The sequence below is a fragment of the Epinephelus moara genome, chromosome 14 (assembly GCF_006386435.1).
Source record: "Epinephelus moara isolate mb chromosome 14, YSFRI_EMoa_1.0, whole genome shotgun sequence".
Classification (NCBI taxonomy): Eukaryota; Metazoa; Chordata; class Actinopteri; order Perciformes; family Serranidae; genus Epinephelus; species Epinephelus moara.
The window spans coordinates 16,478,202-16,502,851 of NC_065519.1; the positions used below are offsets into that span (position 1 = coordinate 16,478,202).

General features: G+C 42.5%; 1 protein-coding gene across 5 annotated transcripts in view; it reads left to right on the plus strand.

Moving 5' to 3' along the window:
* The first annotated feature begins 10,520 nt into the window (after window positions 1-10,520).
* pacrg (PARK2 co-regulated) overlaps window positions 10,521-24,650 on the plus strand; it is a 255,296-nt gene continuing 241,166 nt past the window's right edge. For 4 of the 5 annotated variants that reach the window (XM_050061232.1, XM_050061233.1, XM_050061234.1 and 1 more), the window contains exon 1: window positions 20,252-20,507. The gene's annotated coding sequence lies outside the window, so the exon portion shown is untranslated. Of the gene's footprint in view, window positions 10,708-20,251; window positions 20,508-24,650 lie in introns of those variants that run through there. The other variant, XM_050061236.1, reaches the window with a different exon arrangement.

Consider the following 24,650-nt stretch of genomic DNA (forward strand, 5'->3'; position numbering starts at 1 on the left):
GCGATCAATATTGATCGCCTTCAATATGATGTGATGGTCACGTAGCCTGTCCATAATGATTAAATGTCACGCTGCTAGCTTGCTAACGTCAGCACACGTAACGTATGCTAATGTTATATTACACAGTGTTTAATGATACAGTCTATTATCTCCCGATTACTCTAATCTTTCCTGGTTATCGCTCAAACAAATGATTAATCTCTATATTAATATTGGTACTCATTTAAGATACCTTCATCAGTTACCAGAGGCCACCGTCTAACATCATCAATCCAGCTATTCATGATCCGGTCATATGGTTCACACTGACAGCATAATGAATTGATGACTGACACATGTCACCGCAGCAATGGCGCCGCCGCAAGATGGCGGCATACACAAATCGCTCGCCGAATTCGTCTATATATGAAACGTACAAATGTAACATGTCCATGGTTTGCAGAAAGATACAATGCCAGTATTTATTCTGCCGATTGGGTTGAATAATTGCAAATATTCTGGTAGCCCTTTCAGTTTCAAAAATCTATCAATTTAATGTTGCCTTTCTCATGAGCAAACATTACATACCATGCAAAACTTTGCTTACAACATGTTTGGTAAAACTGGCATAAAAGTAGTACACCAGATTCAAGTTATTCTGAGAAACATCCAACTTCAAAATCAGACTCCTTCTGTTCACTACCACCTGCTGCAGCTCCTCTTCTTCACTTTACAGTTTTGAGCAAAGAATCTGGAGCTATATTCCCAAAATTTCAGAGAGCTACAAAACTTAAATATCAGATAATAAAGACGTCATCTAAATTCTTTGAGTGCTATGGGTGTTTTACAAAGGGGAAATTCAAAATTTGACACTATTGAATGATGCCACATGTCCTCACTAGCATAAAAGAAAAAAAAAAAGATAAAATTATTAGATATTGCTGCAAAAACTTTCCTGAGTCACTCATATGCTAGAACTATATTCAAGGACTTTTTAGACTTTTTTTTATTGCCATCATGTTTGTTACTGCCATTATTGTGCAATTTACCCAAACATAGTGCCGCATTGTGCAGCATCTGCCATTTGAAAACTCCAGTACCCTACAAGCACGGTAGATTAGCCTCCAAAATACCTTGAAAGCAGTGTGATGTTACACACTAAATTATCCTCTAATACTGCAAGGGTCAGGGGATACATTACCAGTGCTTTAGTTAGAGTGTCAAACAGATTAGGCGTTTGTGCTCTGATGTCTTTGAAGGAAAGAAAGAAAGAAAATGTGACTCCGAGATCGATATTTTGAAGGACAACAGGCAATGAGTGTGAAGTGAAGTGACAAACACACACATGTTCGTAAATCTCTCCTGAAGTGAAGGTCAGAAAGGGGTAAGCTGTGTGTTAAGAAATAATTTTAACCCCAGTAAAGGCTATGAGTAAAGAGGGGGACGCTCTGGAGAGGCTAATGCTGAGTTTCATGCTTTCATAAGATGCCGAAATTCCAGTTTGAGGCCATTTCACATCTAGCTGCTGAAGAAAGGATTTGTTCTAGGATGCAGAAAGTGACAAGTTAGGGCAACTCATGGGCCTGTATTTTATTGTACATACAATTTGTGTCTATCTGTGTGCATAGCAACACAGGCCATGCCAGTCATCCTCTATGAAATCTGTTCTCATCCTCATTTGTCCTCCTGCAAGAGGTGCGTACACACCTCTCGTCCAGTTCCGCACCAGCTGCTTTAGACAGCCATTGTACACGGGGTAGCGAGTCTACACAAGGACCCAGAAGCTTCATTACACTCCTGCTCCCAGTCTCATCACAGTACAAGCAGCCAGAAAGCAGCCACCGTGTTGTTCGGAGCTGCAGTGCTTGCCAACTGTCCCCATGTCCTGGGCAAGGCTGAAGTGGGCGCGGTCTGCCGAGAGATGCTTAACTGCCTCAGCAGGAACATCAGGAGCGCAATACTGCTAGCTGTCCCCGCGCATATGGCCCTGTTTTTCATTTTTGGGTGTACACAGTGGAGAGGAGAGGAGAGAGAAGGAGGTAGAGCCCGAGGAATGGATGAGGAGGAAGCGACAGGAAGACAGAGACAAGACAGAGGGATAGGTTGAAAGAGACGGATGGATAGGAAAAGAAAGACTGAGAGAAGAGAGAGACAGAGATGGAAAACCAGAACGGCAAGAAATGAGTAATTGAGGGAGACAGAGAGAAAAGGGTTGAGAGGGTGTGAAATGCGAGAAGAGAGTTTAATTTGTTTTTCGGCAGTGTCGTGCCGTCACAGAAATGTGTTTACCAGCCCCTACTTTGCCATTAGTGACACTCGGGCGCTCCTGTAGAAGAAACCAAATAGGTTCATAACTGCCTCATGTATCCTCCAAATGTCCCTATAGCTCTCAGTCTGTTGGACTGTGTCCGTCCGTATGTCTCCTCTCCTCACTTCATCCATCCCCCTCTCTGTCTGTCTCCCTTTCTTTTTTTGTTTTTCCCCCCTCACTCTTGCCTGTTCTCTCCTTGCGCTCAAGTCTTTCTCCAAGTTTGAACCGCTGCCTGTTGTCGTGATAGAAGACTGACCCAGAAGTGCCACGGTGCAATGAGGGGTGGACGGGTGGAGAGCATGCAAATGAGAGAGAGAGAGAGGGACCGATACAGACACTGTGTCCCATTTTAGGGGCCACCTCCTTTGACAGATGTGGCCTACCAAGTTGAAGCCTCCCGAATTGAGTTGGTCGACAAAGGATTTGTCATAGTATTATAAGTTTTTACCCCTTGCCTCTCAGAAACAAAACTAGTCCATGTCAGGAAGTACTCGAAAGGCCATCTCAGAGGCGACAAGACTCATGGGCAACTTTACAAAGAATGGATTGCGACTGCTGATAGCACCATAAATTGCCATTACTTACAATTGCTGTCCGCCCCGTCTCAAAGTCTGATTCACAAAGGATATCACACTAATGATATTACAGTGCAAATATGCCCATAAAGTTTTGCAGCTGAGTGCAATATGCCCTTTTTGGATCTGTTTGCAGTTATCCATATGGCAAAATATAAATGCTGCCCAAAAACACCGTAGGCAGAACAATGTCAGAGAGAAACCAAAAACTGAAATTTTCAGACTGCGAGCTACAGGTCCTGACGGAGGAGGTGCAGAGGCATGCCTGGCATGATGATGCCATTGCCTGGCTATGATCTCTGCTGCCATGATCACTGGAAATTATAATTAATAATAATAATAATAATAATAATGTATTTTATTTATAGGTGCCTTTCAAAGCACTCAAGGACACCTTACAAGACAATGTATCTATACATCATAAAATCAAACAACTACGTAACATACAATAAAAATTAATAAAATGACTAGACAGAAATCGTAATTATAAATATTAGGTATAAAATCATGATCATAAAGTCATCAACAGTTTAGGTCACCATATGTGTGTCTCCGTTAAATCAGACCGAATATGCCAGCTTGAAAAGGTGTGTTTTCAGACGCCTCAGTTACCACCAAATCTCTGAAGATGCTAATAATTAAACTGTAATTGCGTGTGGCTATTAGCACTGTTTTTTGTGAATTGGACTGTTTTTGCAATGAGGCTTATTTGTATAGAAAAGGGCCAATTTTGCGCCAGTGCACACATATTACCTTGCTTAAATATGTGTAAATAGCCCACCCAGATGCTATTAGCTCGGCAACACATTTAAAGCCTTTGCACACCAAGTCTGCATTTTATGTGTGCGTTCTTTAAGTCCATCATCCAGTAAAACTCATGATGCACAGGAACCTCACACATTGAGTCTGATACATTTAATTGTTTTATTTGTTGTGAAAATTTGCAATATGAGACAAAATGTAAAGACACTTTCGCTCCCTTGCTTCTCTCCACTGGAGGTACCTCCCTAGATTGTCCCTGCTCTCCCTTCAGGTAGCCGCGTCTTGCATTTGGCAAAGCGGCTACCTGAAGAGGCTCAGCTGTCTTCCCTTTCTGTCTGCTCACTATCACTCTCTCTCTATCTGTGTGTGTTCTTCATCCTCTATTTCACCTCCTTTTCATCATCATCAGCCACCTGAATATTACTATTGAACCTGTTGAAGAGTAGTCTATCTGAGTTATGAAGTGAGACTGTGCACTCCCAACAACTCTAGCCTTTTTATGGATGCAAACCTGTTCCGAAAACTTCAGTCAGAGTCAGTGTGTAAACATGAATAATGATCATATTTTAAACGTGTGATGACAAATATGGACTTGCTGTACAAAGGTCCATTTCAACCTTTGTGGGTGCTTTGAGAATTAAGCTGTTGCCTTTGATATAATTTGTGGAAGTTTAGCAGCTTCTAAAGCCACACAAATCTTTTTGTAAATTTGCTGCTCAGAGTTCATGCTAGCAGTTTTGAGAGGCTGTATTAAATGCTAACATCAGCGTGCTGATACGCTCACAATGACAATGTTGACATGGTGATGTTTAAATGTTTAGCAAGTGTAATCTCTGCCATGTTTACCATCTTAGTTTAGCATGCTAACATTTGCTAATTACCACTGAAGTACAGCTGAAGCTGATGGGAATGTCATCAGTTTCGCAGTCAAATCAAAGTCAGAGGGGAACATTAATGCATGCACCAAATTCCAATGCAATCCTTCCAGTAGTTGTTGCGATATCTTGTAAAAACTGCACTCGTAAAAGTCATGGGATCACCAAAGTTATCAGGATTGATCCTCTGGGGGCCATACATGTCTGACAGTGGATTTCATGGCAGTCCATCCTGTAGTTATTGAGATATTTCAGTCTGGACTAAAGTGGTGGACCCACTGACCGACAGACCAACATATTGACATACTGCTGACTCTACAGCCACGCCGTCAATACATGATGCACCAGTGCACCAAGATAATGGTATAGTATACAGTATTTATTCTTTGCCCCCATTACATTAGTCATTTAGTTGCTTTTCAGTGGTGCAGAACATTTCATATATTTACTGGTGACATATGACCACCTGAATTTAACTCCATTTGGAAGAGCCCCATGAACGGGATGAACATGCTGACCAGTTATTCAGTCTTTAAATGTACACTTCGCAAAAGGCAACTTCTTAAATGGGACACAGGTACAGAGTGACACAGAGAAAGAGTAAGCAAGACAGAGAGCCAGTATTGACTGTATTGCAGCAAGTGATTAAATGGTCACTTCTTTTTCTCACCTTACTGAACATCTCTCTTGAGTCCCAGGCCTGTCCTTGTAACAAATCAAACCACAGGAGCTGGTGGTGAAAAATAACGTTTTAGCCCGTACATATATATATTAGTTTTATCACTGTTCGCACAGCACCTTTTATGTCTTATTTTGTCTTTAAATACTGAGGCATTGCAGCTCTGTCTATCCTCTGACACTGCCAGTCACCTTGATCCAGTACTACCTCTGACTTCATAGCACTTTTGTCTTTCAACCTGGCTGCTTTTATCTCCTTTGCCTGCATAATAGCCTGTGTATCCATCTTGCTGCCACCAGACCCTGTACTATGCCCTTTAACAGCCTGCAAGGGCCGCTCTGTGTCTCTGCCAGCCTGTCGGTGACCTCTCTCTTACTTAAACCTGCTCTTGCATATTGCTTTTACTACAGGAAGCCCCTCCATCATCACTTCCTTAATGCCAGAATCAACATTACAGTCAATCTAAAAAAAGAAACACTGTACACCAAATATCTTCAATATATTGGTGATAATTTCTTTTTGAAAAAAATTGTTTTCCTGCTTGTTTGTATGTTTTTTGGGATAACAGTCTGCTCCGCAGTAAACCATCCTGTCAAAATCAGCCTGAAGGTGAAGGGTGTGACTACACTGACTCTCGCTGTGGCTGCTGCTAAACTCTTTAAAGGTGTTAACTTCCTCTCATATTATGGTGTCAGACCTGTCACAGAGCGCCGCTCATAGAGCGAGATGGAAAATACCCTTTGTTAATATTTTAACAGCTCAAACAGTTGGAGATCAGGCAGAGTGACAGGTACATGTAAGGCAGATTGAATCCACGGGTCAATACATGGAGGAGAGTCGGACCAAAGTGTGCTAGTCCGAGGTCTTTTTTGAGTCAACATTCAGCATCGGCGTGTTGACTTATAGATGTTGACCTAAGGGACAGAAAATAATAGAAGAAGACAGGAAAAGACGAAGAGAGTGTGAAATATGGTGGGAAAACATCAAATGGAAAAAAAAATCTGTTCTGTGGGTGTGTGTGTCGCCATCTGCACAAAAGTCCACGAAGTTGTGTGTTTGAGAGTGCACTCAGGTGTGCATGTTTGTGTGTGTGTGTGTGTGTGTGTGTGTGTGTGTGTGTGTGTCTTGGGAGCAGCTTGTGAATGGGAGGATTTAGGAGGGAAAAGTTGGAGCAGAAAGCTGCTGGAGGTAATCTTGTGGCCTACAGCTGATAACAGCTTTCCACCTGGAGCCTCTTAACAAACGCCTGGACCACCATCAATCAACCAAATGTCCTTCAGAGAGTGTTAGAGAGGGAGGGAGAGAGAGAAGAAAGTAATGACGTAATGCAATGTTGGGACCGTGTAACTACTGTATGTGTACCTACAACATTTTCACATGCTGGCGCTACATCATTTCATATGTAAAGGGACACACCAAAGATTTAACATGACAAATTATCAGTCACAGGAAGTACCACACAGCCTGTGAAAATAGCTGTATAAGGTCTTCTGTGGCCCTTGAGGGAGTTTTATCAAGTCTAAGAAAATTACTTAAGTGACTTCCCCTGGGTGTCTCAGCTTGGGCTTGAAAATTACAAATTTTTGACACAAAAGCCTGTGTCACAAATTGGCTGTGTGGAGGAAAAAATTAAGGGTTATCTTGGCCTGTGCTGCTCTGATTTGACCATTATTTTTTAAATCTGCTGCTAATAAAGTCATGACTATGCTTCCAGTGAAGTGCTTGCTTGAGCATTAAACTTGTCTGATGTCGGGATCTGGGGGCATTTTTATGCAGACATTATACTCTGTTTAATGTCCTAAATAATGTATGTGCTGTGTGGCCATTGACTCATCCTGATTCCCACCGCTCATTATTGAAGAGAACAACACATTCTCACTCTGACCTCGTCACATATCGAAGTTTAGTCATGGATTTTCCACGTCGAGATACGACGTGCAAGATACCCTGGGTACGTTGGTTGTTGACGTGCTTGGATGCTGTGTCAACTTTTGCCTGTTACATGCATTGTCTTCTTTAAAAAAAAATGCACTGCGTCGGTACCATGAATTTACTTTTTTTTTTTCTCCAGCAACAAACGCAAGTGGTTGGGTGTAGCCAAGACACACACATGGTTGGGTTTAGGAAAAAAGAACTTGGTTTGGCTTTAAATTCGAACGGGAAGCGATTGCCAGTCTCCTGGGTGAAAATCAGTGGTTGTTCAACCCATGTACCACTCCTCCTCCTCACTCTAGTTGGACTTTTCACTGCCTTTACTTTCATTGTTGTCCTGCTGCGTTTCCCCCTGATGTCGCCAGGCGCCACGAAACCGTAATAGTGACCTGTGGCGTATAATGCAGATGCAAAGGACGGCTTTTTTCTGAACAAGCACAGGTTTTCGACTTCGGAGTGAGACCGGATTGAAGTTATTCAATCTCTATTTAATATATATGGCATATGACAGTTTTCGGAATGTACTGAACATTTAATACAAGAAGGCCCATGTAGGAGATCGTGTCACAAATGTCTTTTACCACCCTGAAAAGAATTTAACTTGTAATAAATGCTTTAATGTATTTTCTTGCTTTTACAGTGGACTTAAAGGTTTAGGGCTCAGGTCCAAAACTGCTGCACTGGTTCGGGCTCAGCTTGGTCAGAAACTATGTGGGTTATGTCGGGATGTGCCCAATTAGTCGGCTAGTCAATTAAATGCTGCTACATGGCACCAGAAATACTACACGGTTAAACTTATCACCGAGATACCCAGAGGAAAAAGGGAAGCGTTTGGATCGGTGGTGACACACACACGTGCTCTCAGACTCAATGGATGGAATGGCGTGGGCATTCCCGTGACCACCACAAGCCTGACCACAGCTGTCGGCAGACATTCAGTGTGGAAAGTATGTCCAAGCCACACACACTTGCACTGGCTGGATGTCTTCTCACTAGGCTGAATGAGAGAGTGCTTTTGGGTGCATGGGAGATCCTGAGAGGCCTTGACGTGTGTGTGTGTGTGTGTGCGTGTGTGGTGTGTTTCAATTTGCATTTGATTAATGATTTGGCTCGAAATGGCTCTTCCATTCTCTACACTATTTTTTTGGATAGTGTTAAACCTTGCAGATTAAATTGTGCTCAATTTTGACTATTTTCTGTCGAGTGTTTACTTGTGTTTAAAATAGTTGACCAGTCTAAGTGTTAATTTCGGTTTAAACATCAGGGACATGAGTCGTTAGGAATATCTCTAGTTCAAGTAGAGTCGGGCCTGATGTTTTGGCCCCATCATAGCTCTATACTGGGTGTGGTTACTGGTGAAACAAATGTCCAACTAGACATGACAATGAAACACTGCTTTACAGACTTGTATGAAGTTACTCTTTAAGTCAGTGTGACACTAAATTGCTGCAGATGTCCTTTATCTGTGCCTGGTTAAATGTAGCAGTGGAATTGCATGCAAAAAAATCTTAAGCTTTACCCCCAGAGTTGATTTGGATGCACGCAGTGGCACTTCAAATGGCCTAACTTTGTGTGTGTGAGTTTGCGTATGTGTGCACATCTGTCTGTCTGCCTGGCCCTGGCCTAATGGGCTTCAGCCCTTGCATTGCTGACAGAAAATCAATGACCCACTCGGTAGGCCCAATACTGCTACCGCTGTGCATCGTGAGAGAGGAGGAGTGAGAGAGTGAGGGATAAAGGCTGGTGGACGGTTGACCAACTGTAAACACTATGGATTCATGTCCGTGGCTTATGACAGAGTTGTCACACATCTCCTTTCACTGAATCTTGATTTCCATTGTGAGCTCTAATCTTCTCATGCACCCACACAACCCTGCGGACTCAGACAACACACAGATTAGTACACCGGATGCACAATGCCATTTGTTTTTCTGAAAAGCATTAGACCGCAGACTTCCAGCACAATGTCCCACAATGGGGTCAGGTTAACCAGATTAAGCACAACTTTAGAGAGTCATTAGAGGAGGACGTCGGAGAACAGAACGGACCAACAAAACGAGGGAAATGGAAAGAGGAGATCAACAGAATTAAACAGCGCGAGTGCAGATTGTGCACAGTCTCGTGGTGCATTCTGGCAGTCAAATGTGGTTCTTTCTGAATGTGAGGCAAGGAATGTGGGAGCTGTGTGAAAATCTGCAGTGAAGGTGTGAGGACTCAAAGTTAAATTTGAATTTTAAGATAAGAAAAAATGAAACTTTAATGATCCCTGTGGGGGAATTAGTTTGGTGCGGCAGCAAAAGTAATATGATTCAACAGCAAAAATGGCTCTATAGAACATATTAAATAAGCAATGATATAGCTGAGGAAATAGGAAATGAAAAGGCAATGAAAAAATATCAAAAGCCAAGTATAGAACATAAATCCACTGAGCTTCTGTTATTGCATTTGCTTATATTTTCATTCAGACATCTGGGGAATTTCATCTAAAACAGATTAGGACACCAGAAATATGTACTATATAAAACATATATAATAAAATGTTATGACTGAGGTTCAGAGTTAATTCTTGACCTTGACAACAGCACTTGACAGTACAGCCTCACCACAATGTCCATTTAGTAGCTGCTCTGGAGCTTTTAGTCATGTCAGATGACCCTCATCAGCAGATGCAGAAAAAAATTACAATTCCACGACAACAGAGCGAACTCTATATCCTAATGAAGCTCATGTGATAGGATCGAAAGCCCCCAAAACCTTAAGATGTGGTTGAAAGCTAGTAAGAGGAACTCGATTTAAGATTTATTTTTGTATGTGATGTACTTTAAAACGACATCATCACAGGTTCAAGAGAAGGCCCTAAAACAATATGTGCTTATTTCCAAGTCGCTAAGACCTTTAAGGCACAGAACTCACGGCCTTTGTCAAAAGTAGGGGCGTTGTACACAGAAGTCACTGTTCAGTTAATATCATGGTTTATGAGTACTGGTCCAGTGTGAGTTCAGTACAGCGGAAAGAAAACCCCAAATGCATAAGGACACATTTCTTCTCATTTATTGTGAACAGACAGTCGTGCAAGTGTCAGAGGCTGACAAAATCCCCTTGCTGGGGACTGAGGTAGCATTTTGCCCACTGGCAACTTTGCTCAGCTACTTTCATTGTGAAAATAAAGAACATTTCTGTATTGCATTGTACAAACACTGGACAAACACTTCCCCAAAAGGCAACTGGACACAACAGACTATAAAACTGAAAACTATGTCCTTTGCTATTAAAGTGAAAATACAGAATAAAATATAAAATGTGTGCATTAGGTGGAGTGTTACAATTTGTTCCACCTTGACTAAATACCAATGGAAAATCCAAGTGCTTCAGTATTGTTTTCTGCTGTTCTGCTTTTTTGTCTAAAGGCTACATGGAAGCAGCAGGGATAAGGAGTTGGACTTCAGTTTGTAATTACCCTGTCCTGGTGATTGGCACATCTGGGTGATGGCATTGAACGTTTCCATTCAGATCCCCTGCAACGCTGGAGCAACTGTCCTCATCTTATATACAACTGTCTCTCCATTGCTACTGCCGTTGACTTGGAACCTTCAGGTAAGTCTTCCAGCTCCAGCTCGTTAGCGCTCATTATAGTGTGACTTGCATGCCAATGCATTTGTTTTGCTAACCTCAGCACATGATGCTGGTTTCAAGATACATCTTTAGGATGCACTGAGATGTATCATCAGTGATGTTCCTGGGAATTACAGGGGGGGTTGGGTCTTTCAACATCAGACCCCCTCACCCAGGTGACCCATCTGGGATTGATCAAGCAGCAGCAATCTGCGGGCTTATCCTCTAATGGCATACAGCTGAAAGTTTCTGGATGGAACTTATGCTTGTGAACTCTGGTTCTGTGTTGCGTGCAGCAGACTACATACTGTGTGTCTGGTTGTGTGTCCAGACTGTGACCTCTGGACTAAGGCTTTCGTACGAAAACACCAACCATCACAACCTGAGTCGAGAGCTAAGAATAAATAGTGACACTGTTGTAGAGCCACAAAACGATTTCAGGGTGGTTGGATGGGTCAACAAAATATAGGTCTTTGACACAGGGGACCATTGTTTGCTTCCTGTTTCCTCCTGACAGTCAGCGTTTGTCTTTTTTAACCATGAAAGGAATAGTTGGAGATTTGTGGTATCAATCTTGTGTAGCTCGTTGCAAAAACAAGAAAAGAGAAGATATTTCCCGTTTACTTTTGCAGTTGTGATTTATTACGGCTTTGGATGGCACGGACCGATGATGTCCATCTAATCAGAAAAGTTAATCAATGCCAGCAGGATCAGGATAAACAGAACAGAATTGAGAACGATGAAATGAAACAGACTGCGGCGGAAAGAGGCCACAGAACAAAAGAGAGGGCCCAGAACAGGATGGTATGGTATAAATAGAAATGTAAACACAACACGACTCAAGAACCCAGAACCCAGCAGGGCAGGGCAGAGGCGAATTGAATCGGGCAGCGTGCAGGAGGTCAGCTGACTCCCTCTGCGAGCCTCGCTGTGTGGATTTCCCTGCGAAATGCTGGATCACATGGTAATCTCAGTTTAATACACAAATCCCCAACCCCAATCCAATCAAACCTAATACCCCCGCTGGGCCAGGCATGGCAGAACCCACCAACTCTCCATCCCTCCCATCATCTCATCGAACACTGACATCGCTCCATGTGAGAATATCCCTGTCAACAGCTGTAAGTGTATGAAAGGATTTAGGTGTTTAGAACGAGAGATTGTTCGGAAGAAATGACTGTGAACATTCAACACGACAAAACTCAGATCAAAAGATAAATGTAGAGCCTGAATTTAGTGGTTTATTTTCAGTCAGTCAAATGTACACACACAGTCTTAATAAGAGAAATCATGTCGTGTTTAAAAATGACACACCAAAAGGGAGAGAAATACAGAGAGAGAGCCAGTGTGTGTGTGTGTGTGTGTGTGTGTGTGTGTGTGTGTACGTGTAATGCCCAGCCGGCGGTGTTTAATGCTGTCCCAGAGGGTTTTAATCCAGATTATCAGGAGTATAAAGTCACTGAGTCTCCCTCTCAACTCGGCCTAGCCTACCGCTTACTGCACACACACACACACACGCACACACACACACACACATACACACACACACACACACACACACACACACACACACACACAAAGGGAGTCCCTGTGTTGGATTACCCTCTAGGGGGTGCTGTGTATCCAGACAGGAAGCGTCGTCCGGCTGGTGTGTTGGTGTGTTTTCAATTCTGACACAGTCGCCTCACGGATGCAGCTCACCCTGCTGCGTAAAGACCTCAGCTCAACTGCACTCAGCTTGACCTATTTCAACATATTCACAATGTTATTGTTGCCTCATTTGACATTTATATGATGCCTTCACCCACAAGAGATCATCCGTTGTTTTACACAGTATGAACATTTGATCCTGTGATGCAGCAATCAGGGCAGACATCTATATCTGTACTGCTCCTGACTCCATCGACAGCCATTTTTTTAGACAAACCCACACAGCTGGGTTTCCATCCACCTTTGAGACAGCTGCTCCATCATTTACATACGGCGGTGTGATCTGCATATCGCCCAGTTGGTCTGGATTAATTTCAGCGTGTTTAATCTGATGGTGAGATTGATGCTTGCGGCAGGGAAGGCTGGTCTGTGTACGTTTCCTCATATTCGCTCGCTCACTCACACTCCTCTCTGACAGGCAGTCTGATTGGATCACAACCAGTCATTTTCCACTCAAATAGACAGCAAATGAAATGTCTCTGCTACATGCAGCGTTGCTGCCTGGTCAGAATCCAGGAGGAGCTACGGCCTGTCCCCTGTTTTCCTCTATATATACCCACACAACCTTTTTTTATTTCTCCCAGTCTGTTCCTCATCTTGTCTTTAGCTCTAATCTTGCTTTCTTCCCCCTAATCGCACTACCTCTTGCTTTATCTTCCCTCTTTTGCATTCTCCCTGCATGCATGTTTCCTGGTGCTCTGTAAATTAGGCTGAAAATGGAAGATTAACCTCTGGAGACGCAGAGCTTCCTTAATGCGCTCTGTTCCTCTCGCTCCTGTTCTCTTTTCAGCAAACCACTGCATTACAATATTATTTAATGTGAGCATCTAATTGGAATCAGCTGGAAAGCAAAGAAACTGGGTGGCCAAACCTTTTTACTAGGCTGTGAGATTCAAACATGGAGGATCATGCTCATTAAAAGACTGTGGCGCGGAAGTTGTTTTGTGTGTAACTGTGTGAGAGATCCTTGTGCTTCCAGTGGAGGAGGGAGGTAAAGTACGATGCTGCACCTGACTTAGCTAATTTTGTACATTTTTGAATTTTGGCCTCTCTGAACACTTGCTACAACATCTGTGTACAGTATTTATTGGTTGCCTTTTTTGGACCTCTAAGAAACACGATTCCACCCACCTCGGTGATAGCGTTGAAGGCTTAAACAAAGCTGTGTCAGCTAACTTCCTCTATGGTTTACTGGCATACAAGCTTCACCGTGGTTTCCACTGACACCAGGATGAGTAAATACACCGTGTCCATGTTTGCGGGTCCTTTAAACAATTTCAAAGGAAGTGTTTTTAGCAGCTGTGGGCGGACTCCTCTGGTCCTTTTCAGTGTGAATGTTGCGATGCTTAAATCACAGCGTAAAGCCTTCCTTTGTTGCTGTATTTTTTTTCTTCTACTGTACTGAAAGACAGGACGGTGATTCACAAACGTGTAGAGGAAACTTGTAACTACAGTATTGCTGAGCAGTATTTCACACAGCTGAATTAAAATAATTGTCAGCAGATTTTGTGGTTGCAGAGCTATCCGTGCCTTTGGTCTTTTATGCAGTCCTAGTGTGGCTCTATGGATTGCAATGCTGGTCTGTTGGTCAGTCCACTACTGTGGTCCACACTGAAATATCTTAACAATGGGATGGATTGCAATTAAATTATGCCAAAGGATAAATTCTTCTGATCTTTGTGCCCTCATGAGGATTGTGATGAAATTAGTCCAGGCATTCACGTTCTTCACAGGATGAAGAATACATGGTGATCCCGTAAAGGGATGATACTTGTTGGTGAAGATTCTCAGTCATCCAGGTCATGGTAATCGTAAGTGCTAATATCATAGGCAAGAAACGCAAGCAAGTCCAGTTGCCTACGATATTAGCACTTACGAAAGGGATGGATATTTTGAAGTGGGGCTGTTTGAGATACTTATTCGTAGCCAGTGTATTACCTACAGTAGATGGTAGTCAGCACGCCCCCAGTTTTGAGAAGCAGGCAGGAGTAGCCTAACACCACAGAAGCTGAGTAATGTACCACTGTGGATGGGGGAGGCAGCAAAATGTATTTTAGCCACCTAAAAAAAAATCAATAGCAGTTCAAGTGTACACTATAAGAATATTTTAACTGCTTCACCTTACCGTCAGAAAGCCCTTTCTGATGGGAAAGCAGTTCTTGGCCTAAGTTCCCTGTCTATGCTCTTGTCCAAGCCACCAGACTCCATTTACAAAACATTTTATCTTGCTGAACACGGGCACTGCTGGTCTACTGCTGCCTCGATCACTTTGGTGAATCAGAACTTACCCTTTAATACAACAAAGTCACATAACAACACAAACTAACTGATAGAGGCAGCGGTAGACCAGCAATTCCCATGTTCAGTGCCAAAAAAATACTGTTTTTCTCAATAGATATATAAAACAACTTCAGCTCCATGTTGGAAATTGCTGTCTCACGGCAGGTACACTTAAACTGTTACTGAATTTTTAAGGTGGGACTTATTTTAGGTGGCTCAAATACATTTTGTTGCTGCCTCCGTCCACAGCAGTACATTGCTCAGCATCTGTGGTAATAGGCTACCCCTGCCTGCTTCTCCAAACTGGGGGCCAGCCAACAACATCTACTGTGTTTAATACATTTACTATGGATAAGTTACTCATGCAACCCCACTTCAAAAGATCCAAGCTGAACCTTTAAGTCGTTATTTAGTGCCATCATCAAGTAAAGCATTTAGTTTGTCCAATTCTTTGTTTTATGACTTAATATCTGCAAAACTAATGACATTACTATCAAGCAGAACAGCAGTAGCTCAGTTTGTAAGGACTTTGCTTGGGAACTGGGGGGTCGCAAGTTCAAGTACCCTGTACGGATAAAGTATGAAGTGGGGACTGGCAGCTGGAGAAGTGCCAGTTGGGCGGCTGTGGCTCAGAGGTAGCGTGGGTCGTCCACTAATCGGAAGATCGGCGGTTATTTTCCAGTCCGCATGTCGAAGTATCCTTGGGCAAGATACTGAACCCCAGATTGCCCCCAGTGGCTGTTCCATTGGTGTTTGAGTGTGAATAAGCTGAGTAGCAGGTGGCACCTTGTACAGTAGCCTCGGTGAATGGGTGAACGTGACATGTAGTGTAAAAGCGTGGTCAGAAGCCTAGGGAGGTGCTACACAAGTGTACGCCCATTTACCAGTTCTCCTCCTGGGCATTGCCAAGGGGCCTAAGGCACTGAACCCCCAAACTGTGCCAGCAGCCATTTTATAGCTGACCCTGCTTTACCCCTTTAATTGCGTATGTGTTTTGTAAAGAGAGGGATAAATGAAAGCTGCATTTCAACTTCCAGTTTGTCTGAGAATTGTGTGGACTGACAAATAATGAATAAATTAAATTAAATTCTGAATTGAATTAAACCTCAGCTGTACTTTTTGTGTTTAGTGCTAATTAGCAACATGTTAGCATGCTAACATGCTAAACTAAGATGCTTAACATGATGCTTTAACTTCTAAATATCAGCATTTTATCATTGTTGCTATGAGTATGTTAACATGCTGACATTAGCATTTAGCTTAAAGCACTGCCTAACTAAGTATTCACTCTCAAAAAGCTGCTAGCACATCTGCAAAGTCATGTTTTGTCTCCCATTTAAGATTATTTTCATTGCCTTTTGTCTGTATCATTAGATAGCTGACAGAAAACCAATAGAGGACATCGCAATTAACATCCTAAGCATGTGGGTACAGCTGTTGTCATTAATCTCTTAACGTGAGTCCTTGGGTTTTTTGCTGAATCTGTACCGCATTCTACAATGTTTCTGTAATTCACTTATTAAAACTCAAGGTGTGCAAGTACATACATCCTGCTGGTATGTGAACACAACTGTTTTTGTTTGGGGTGTTAATAACAGTTAAATGCTTAACATAACAGGTCAGGTATTTCTCATCATCTTAAAATAAGCGCGGAAGCAAACCCTCATGTATCAACACACAAACACCTCCACACACACACTGCTCTCAGGTTATTACGGGCTGTCATTGTTTAATTCTTGCTCATTAAAGGCTCCAGACAATGACAAAGCGCCTCAGTCTCTGACAGCCTCTTTGTTAACCCTCTCCCTCTTATCTCTTTCCGCCTCCCATTCTCGCCCCTCTCTACTCCGCTTTGTGTCTATTGTATGACACTCAAGGACGATTTGACGGCGTCCCAAGCCACCACTTAAACATCCCTATTCATCTCAAACTAAAACCTGCGAGAGAGAGAGAGAAATACCAACTCGAACTGTCGAGAGAACAATTTGCAAAAGCCTTGGAATGTCAGATACCACTTGCCACTTACTGGTAATATAAAACTTGCAGTGATGGAGACAACGCTGATGGCATTGGCGGCGGTGACAGTGGTGATATAAGATGTCATAACCTTGCGTCCTTGCGCAGAGCCTTTTAGAACCATCAATCTGCTTGACCTTTATCCAGGACTCAGGCCCATCACACAGTCAGATCCTTTCTCTCAATTTATTTCACTCTCCTCAGACCTGCCCTGACAATGATTGTTACAGAGAGTTTTGGGAGTCCACATGTGTGTGTGTGTGTGTGTGTGTGAGAGAGAGAGAGAGAGAGAGAGAGAGAGAGAGAGACTGAGGAAGACGGAGAGACAGACAGAGGCTGCCCCTGAGTGCATTCACGTAAGAACCGGAGCCACCTGAGAGCAACGGAGCACAGAATAGTGAAGATGAGAGAAAATGAAGAGACAAAAGCACTTCCCTGGTGTAATTATGCTTTCATTTCATGGCCAAGTATCCACATGATGTGCCCTGCATGCAGAGACGCTCATTAGAGTTATTGCACACCAGAAATGTAACTGGCATCTGCCTGTAGAGAGCATGAGTGTATGTAAAGTGAGGGTAAAATTGCAAAAATAACTTCAGTAAAAGATGCGGTGGTTATAACTGAGTGGAGGTGTCTTTCTTGCTCTAGATGAACTGTGAAGTCTGGCAACCCTGAGCCATGAAAGAGAACGCTTTTGCTTGCATGTCATTCAGCAAACAGACGACACAATGATTTATAAACAAAAATGTGTTAAGGTGTAAACGTGCTAATAATAATGATGATTTCAGCAGTCGTGCTTTCCTTTCAAGCTCGCGATTGACTTATTTGAAAAAAGAGCCTTATGTTTTTTTGTCCTGTCAGAGGGTTTAAATCACATTTTCGGATCAGAAAAGTCTTCCCCCGCGATGCTCTTGAAAGCAGCAAACAACAAACCTCCTCAAAGCATTACCACAAATACAAACAAAGCTCAAAAAAGCTCAAAGAATTACACTAGTTCAGAGCAGAATTCCCCCTGCATCCCCTGTGCTAGTAAAGCAGCAGCATCCTGATGCCTGGATCAATGTTGCAACAAATAACTGTAATGTGTCTGACTGTGAGCGCTGTCATGCCCTACCTGATGCACTGTTGAGGAGGAATGGGATGCTAATGTAGTTAAATCTGCACACTCATTACTGCAGCAGGGACTCACTTCATTAACAGCCCCCCGCTAATGTGCCACTCTACTTTTTGTTCTTTTATGTGTGTGTGTGTGTGTTTGCCAATGTCTGTGTGTTATCTTACAGTAAGACATTAAGGCAGAGATAGAAAGATGATTCGTGTGTGAAAAGATACGTGGGTGTCTCGGTTGTACGAGTGTTTGAATGCAGCTACAGTATATAGATGACAGGATGGGAAAACAGGTACTTGTATGCCTCCACTTTTGCAGCAGTAGTAACTAAATGTACGAAAATATAAAACTCTTTGAAACTGATCAATCCACATATAAACTGTCTCAAACTTTAAGAATCTTTGTCTAACTCTTCTGCACTTCATCTACGTCTCCTTTTTTTGTGACTATTAGAAATCACTGACGGATAATGGCTCTTCCCTAGATTAATCTCATCATTTATGGAAAGAATAAGGACCAATAATGGTTTTTATCAGCTGTATCAGTCAGTGGTTCTTCCTCTCTTCTTCAAGCAACAGAATTCCCAGGGTGGGTTTTGTTCTGCTACCATCATACTGCCTGTGGTTTGGCTGGAGCTTCGTTTGGACCCCAGGTTCAGTGGTTTGTATCTTGGAGTGTCTGTAACACTTTATGTTTTCCGAGGTGAGGTTGTTGGCCCCACGCTCAACCCGCAACCTGGAGGACCAGTGCTGCTTTTTGTCTGGACTCTCCCCCATGACCTGCCCGGCTTGGTTAGACCTGCCAGGGGCCTTAAGCCCTCGCCAGTATAGCTCACAGGATCTTTGAGACACGCAAGCCCCTCCACCTTGTCAAGGTCCGGGCTGCTACCTTGACGTGTCTCATGCTTTGGCACAGGCCAAAGCACGAGACAGGGTTCAGTGGCAGTGTATGATTGCAGCCTTATGCCCCAGCCGGGATAAAGAGGACAAGTAAGTAAGTATCAGTCAGTGGCACCGCCAAGGGGTGGCCAGGGGGAGGGCACAACCATCCTGATGCAGAAGTCCTTTTTACTCAGAGATCGGGCTACAGGGCCCCTAGGAAGTCCCTTCTTTATGCCTACTTTGCTTTTTTACACACAACCAAACAATGGTGGCATCATGCTGCTCCATTGTATGACCTACGATTGAATGCTGGTATCGCGAAAGCAAAAGAGGCGTGACGGGCATGGCATGTAACACAACAGCGTCGGCCTCTATTGTGACATATAACATACATGTCAGCAGTGCTTTATAAACAATAATAATGTAATAACATGGCAATAGGAGTCATTGGCTGTCCCTGTTATATGGCAATTAATCTCATCCTCTGCTGAGAGGGTAAGGAGCTCCAGGACCACATTGTTTTCCCAATTTTAGGCTGCTGTTCTCCTTCTTTGAGTTAGCTGCTAACTGCTAGCAGCTACTTTTTAAATCGTTCACGGTGGGTCACATGTAACACTTCATCAAAATGTCACACCCGTGCCACCCATGATCCCCTCCTGACGGCTACCTACATCTTCTTTGCTAGCAGCTACTTTTTAAATCTCCCGTGGTGGGTCAAACACATAAGACGCCATCAAAACGTCATATCCATGCCACCCACGATCCCTTCCTGCCAGCTATCTACATCTTCTTCTTTGTGACTGTTCGAAACCACTGACGAATAATGGCTCTTCCCTTGATTGATCTCTGAGGACCAATAATGGTTTTGTGGGATACCTTACCAGTCCTGTAAAATTCTCCTGAAATGCCTATACAAAGAATACCCAAAGTAAACTGAAAGCTAATCTTGAATCACATGGAGTGCATGCACATACATGGTCTCTGTAGAAAGTGTGTCTTTTCTCAACAGTCAGAATCACTAAGTGCTACTGGCATTAAGTTAAAGAAGTTTGAAAACACAGAAGTAGACAGTTTTTATTTCTGCCTAAATATTTTCTTAAAAACAGATGCTGCAGTCAACTATAGCTGGAATTTATTAGCTGGAAAACACAATAACATGAAGCCTTACATGGTCCAAATTCAAAGTAGATAACAATAACACAGAATATAAATATTTGGGTCATGGTTTTCTAAGGGTTTATCCAGCATTTTAGAAAATCTAAATTAATAAGAAAGAGTGGATTTTCCCTCAGGAGAATGAAAGAACAATCTCTTTATTATCTATTTCTATTTCTATTTCTATTTCTATTGGTCTATGTTGAGGGATACCTCCTCAAAACGCATACCATCATGTTCAGAATTTCATTAGATGACCCCTTGCCATTGGCTGGATCCTTACACGAGAAAAGAGGGGCAGACCTTTCCTTTCAATGCAGGCTTGTTGTAGGCTGTGGACAGGACATAGGAGCTCCCATCAGGTCAAGTGAGGTGTCCATCAAAAGCTCAAAGTGCAGCAGCCATTTTGTTACTGAGCTATTGGCCATGTTGACATGCAAACTGGAGTTATTATGAACAAGACTTGGAGAGATAAGAACATTTGACAAGATGCAGCAGCAGTCCGTGGACATTTATGGGTGTTGTTTGGACTAAATATTTTACTGGATTTGGATCATCTTGACGTTTGTGAATGTATCAGGACCGTTTTGTTGGGATATTATCGATAGGTGAATTTTTCTAAGGCCTCAAAGGTGAGTTGTAATTGTTTGTTTGTTTGGCTTGTAGGCAGGCTGTTGGATTGTTAAGTGAATTATACTTCAACAGCATAATAGACTTCCTGAAATTCAGTTATGGCTTTTGGTTTTTAGCAGCCCCATCTGGCCACCACTATGAGAAATTCCTGGAGACACCACTGGTATCAGTGTATATAAGGAGTTTCTTTTTCCTCAGGGAGGCTTCTGAGTGGTTTTACAGCACCAGGTGGAGGTTTACTGTCAGTGACACATCCTAGGTAGCTTCTCTGCTTCACCTTCCTCCCTTAATACACTGCTGCTACTTCCAAACTTCACACAGACACACAGACAGACCACACACACACACACACACACACACACACACACACACCTCTCACCAGTGTCTGGGATTCCAGCAATTAATGGGGCGGTAAATGAGATTGTTACTGATGTGTGGTAGCGAGGTGAGCGAAGGTGTGGAGGTGATGGAGGGAGACAGGAGGAAGACAGAGGAGAGCCGGGGGGAGGCAAAAGGCGTGAAGATGTTGTGATGCAAATTAGAAACTTTTGCTTTGATTGAAATTTAGGTTAAAGTCCTGAAAATAGAGTTTTATGTAACTTTCGTATCTCTGCAAAACAGGCGTGAAGTTAAAATACTCGCAGTGCAGTGACATTAATGCTTCAAGAATGGAAAACTTCATGTTTGCATCGTCTCTGCGTCATCTGTACTAAACATTTACATACTTTTTACCTACATTTCCTCTGCAATGTATGTGCAGCAAAAAATCTTTTACAGTGGTTATATAATTCTTGCCAAAACTTATAAAGATTTTAGTCAAACTCTACCCTCAGATAAAATCATCTTTGATGTTAAAGGCATATCATAAATAATCTGGTAACTGAGTGCTGAATCCAATTTCCCTCAACTTCTGAATCTGCTTCAGGTAGTGATTTTTCCAGCATTTCCTGAAATGCCGTTTGACAAACCCCAGAGAACAGGGGTAAACTTGTTGGCTCTCCATGTAGTGATAGAGAGTGATGCTGTAATGTAAGAGCGAGAGCGTGAGTTTTTCCACTGAGGACAAATTAAGCCTAAAATCTCTTCAACTGAAAACGCAACATGTGTTATAGCTCCAATGCATTATGGTCTCATATTCTATTTTCAGTGGAGAAATCATTCCTCTGTAATGGATTTCTTATGTTGGAGAGATATAAAACAGTAAAGCTCTCGCTTTTAGACTCTGCGGGACTGACTCTTCATAAAAAACATACATTTACCAGTGATGTTTTGAATAGCTGAACATTTTTCTGCCACTGTGCCCATGCATGGGAATATCCTCCAATGATGTCATCACTGTATGCCCACAGCTACAGAAAATACTCCAATTAATGAAGTGTTTTTTCTTTAAAATGAAAACAGACTGATTTAGTTTGAGTGATCGCATCTTTTCTTTTTCTAGAGGTCTTTGCTACTATGTTCAGCCTTTGCTCCCTCCTGGTGGCACATCCTATTGTCTTTTTACACCGTCACATATTATGACCCACATCCTCTGACAGCGAGACTGATCTGAATTGCTGATTACCTCTGCTTCTCTATTTGTCTCCCTCATTGCTGATCCTCGGTGACTGCAGCAGTGGCCATGGAATACCATGCTCCAGAGGGGGGGAGACAATAAGGGAGAGTTGGCCCTGTGCAGCGACGTTCCCCCCTCAGGGGGCCTATTTTTCCTGCAGGTGGATGGTGCATCAGGAGGAAAAGCTATCCATTTATATCACTTAATCCAGAGGACACACTATTAGAGCGCTAGACAGGGGGAGGAAAACACACACGTACGTGCCTGGGCACTTGTATCCACACACACTCATGCACGTCTACACACAGACAGTAAAACACACTTACAGGCACAGACTCACATACAGCGCACGCATGCATATGCATACAAACAGTAGCTCATGAATGCATAGATCGGTCACGGACAGCACATCAGCACATTCTTGTAAGTCCTGTTAATGCATGCATGTGTGAGTGTGAATATGTGTGTGTATGGTAATGCAGTATTACGTATATTTGTCATGACATTAGTCAAGGTATAGATTTGCATAATCTGCCATGGTTTCGTCCTGCAATACACGTTTACCAACTTCTGTCATTATAGTCTGTGATTGGCTGTTTCAACTGTGAAGCGATTTTACTACGCCTCCGTGCTGCTGACAGCTGTGGCCCGAGGCATTATGTGCTGGGTTGTCCGTCTGTCCCATTCTCAAGAGCGCCTTGAGGGTATTGCTTCAAATTTGGCACAAACGTCCACTTGAATTCGAGGAGGCACTAATTAAATTTGGTGGTCAAAGATCAAGATCACTGTGACCTCACAAAACCCATTGTTGGCCACAAATCAAGAATTCATACGTTAATCAAGGCAAAATTTCATACAAATATCTGATAGGATAAAATGATGCCAATTTATATCCAAAAGGTCAAAGGTCAGCTTCACTGTGACATAATGTTGTGCAAAAACACTTTTCTGGCCATTATTCATTCTTCTAGGCTGTCTGGCTTCTTTGTAGCAACATCCATATCCCATGAATTATTACGACGTCAGTCAAGATTTTTTTCTTGAGTGTCTTACTCCTCTGTAGGCATGAAAAGAAAATTCTGAAGTTCATTTTTTTTAAACATGCATTTTTCATGGAGTTTTCACAAGTCCGCTCGGGTGGATAGCATGTGTTTAAGTTTTCAACTGGAGAAATATAATCCATTTTAAAGATTGATGTTTATCATGTGAAACTATAAAATGTATCTTTTTAATGCTGTTAAACCAGTGTGTTCATATATTTTAACATATTATAATACTGTTCAATGGGATGCTAAAGCATTCATCCTTGCTCCTCTTCAGCTGCTCCCATCTCTTTTTCTACTTCCTACTTCTCCCCCCTGTAAACCCCCCCCCTTCAACTCCATCCTTTTAATTTCTTGCTTTCTGTCAGCCATCTTGGTTTTTAAAAATTTGCGTTGCACTGACAACACCTGGCCAATGGGTGGCAGTGTATGGCATGACACATTAGGGTCCACTGTAGTGATGTAAATGCAACTCCAGCATCAAAATCCATGCATATACAAGAAAATGCCTTTTAAATAGCTGTTCACTGCAGTGATTTGATATTTACTTATAACATATTTGCTACCACACTACCATAATCATTATTATCATCATATTATTACTAAAATGTTATTGTAGCTGTTGTCATTAGTGTCTGCCCTGCATCTCTGCCTGTCTCTCTCTCTCTCTTTATGTATTGTTTTGTCATATGGATTCCTGTAAATTTATTATGTTGATCTGTGCTGTACACGTGACATCTATTGCTTGTCTGTCCGTCCTGGAAGAGGGATGCCTCGTCAGTTGATCCTCCTGAGGTTTCTACCATTTTTTTCCGTTAAAGGGATATTTTGGGGAGTTTTTCCTTATCCACTGTGAGGGTCAAAGGACGGAGGGATGTCGAATGCTGTAAAGGCCTCTGAGGCAAATTGTGATTTGTGATATTAGGGTTTATAAATAAAGTTGAGTAGTACTGTCTGCTGCCATGGCTACATGTGAGTCTGGACAGACATGGAGGTAAACTTGAATTTGATTAAAAATATTTCTCTGTCAGAATTGTATTCATAGATTTTTTGTTAACACGTGTATTAACATGCACACTGTCTCTTGTCTCTGTTAACAGCTTGCATGATGTGTCTGAAACGTGTTTGACACAGGAGCCATTTAATTTTTCTGTCATCACTATGCAGCCTCCCCCACCCCTCTTTCTTGGATGTATGGCCTGCAGTGCTGGTTGTTCTTTGTTGCCATGTCTGTCAGTAATCTGTGGAACTGCACACAACAAATGCCTTCAATCTGCTGTCTAATCACAGCTCAAACCACGAGAACAATAACATGCTGACATCATACAGCAGATTATGGTGAATCTGCTCTGCTCTCAGAGGGCTCTACCAATCTGTTCCACCACCGTTACTGTCCCACTAGTACATAGAGTAGAATAGAACAGAAAGATTTCTGTTATCTTGCAGATTTCTGTAATACCATCTGTGTTTTTTTCTTTAAGTTCAGGTTCTTAACTCTAAAACTCATCAAATAAAACCCCAGCAACTTTGAGAAACTCAAACTT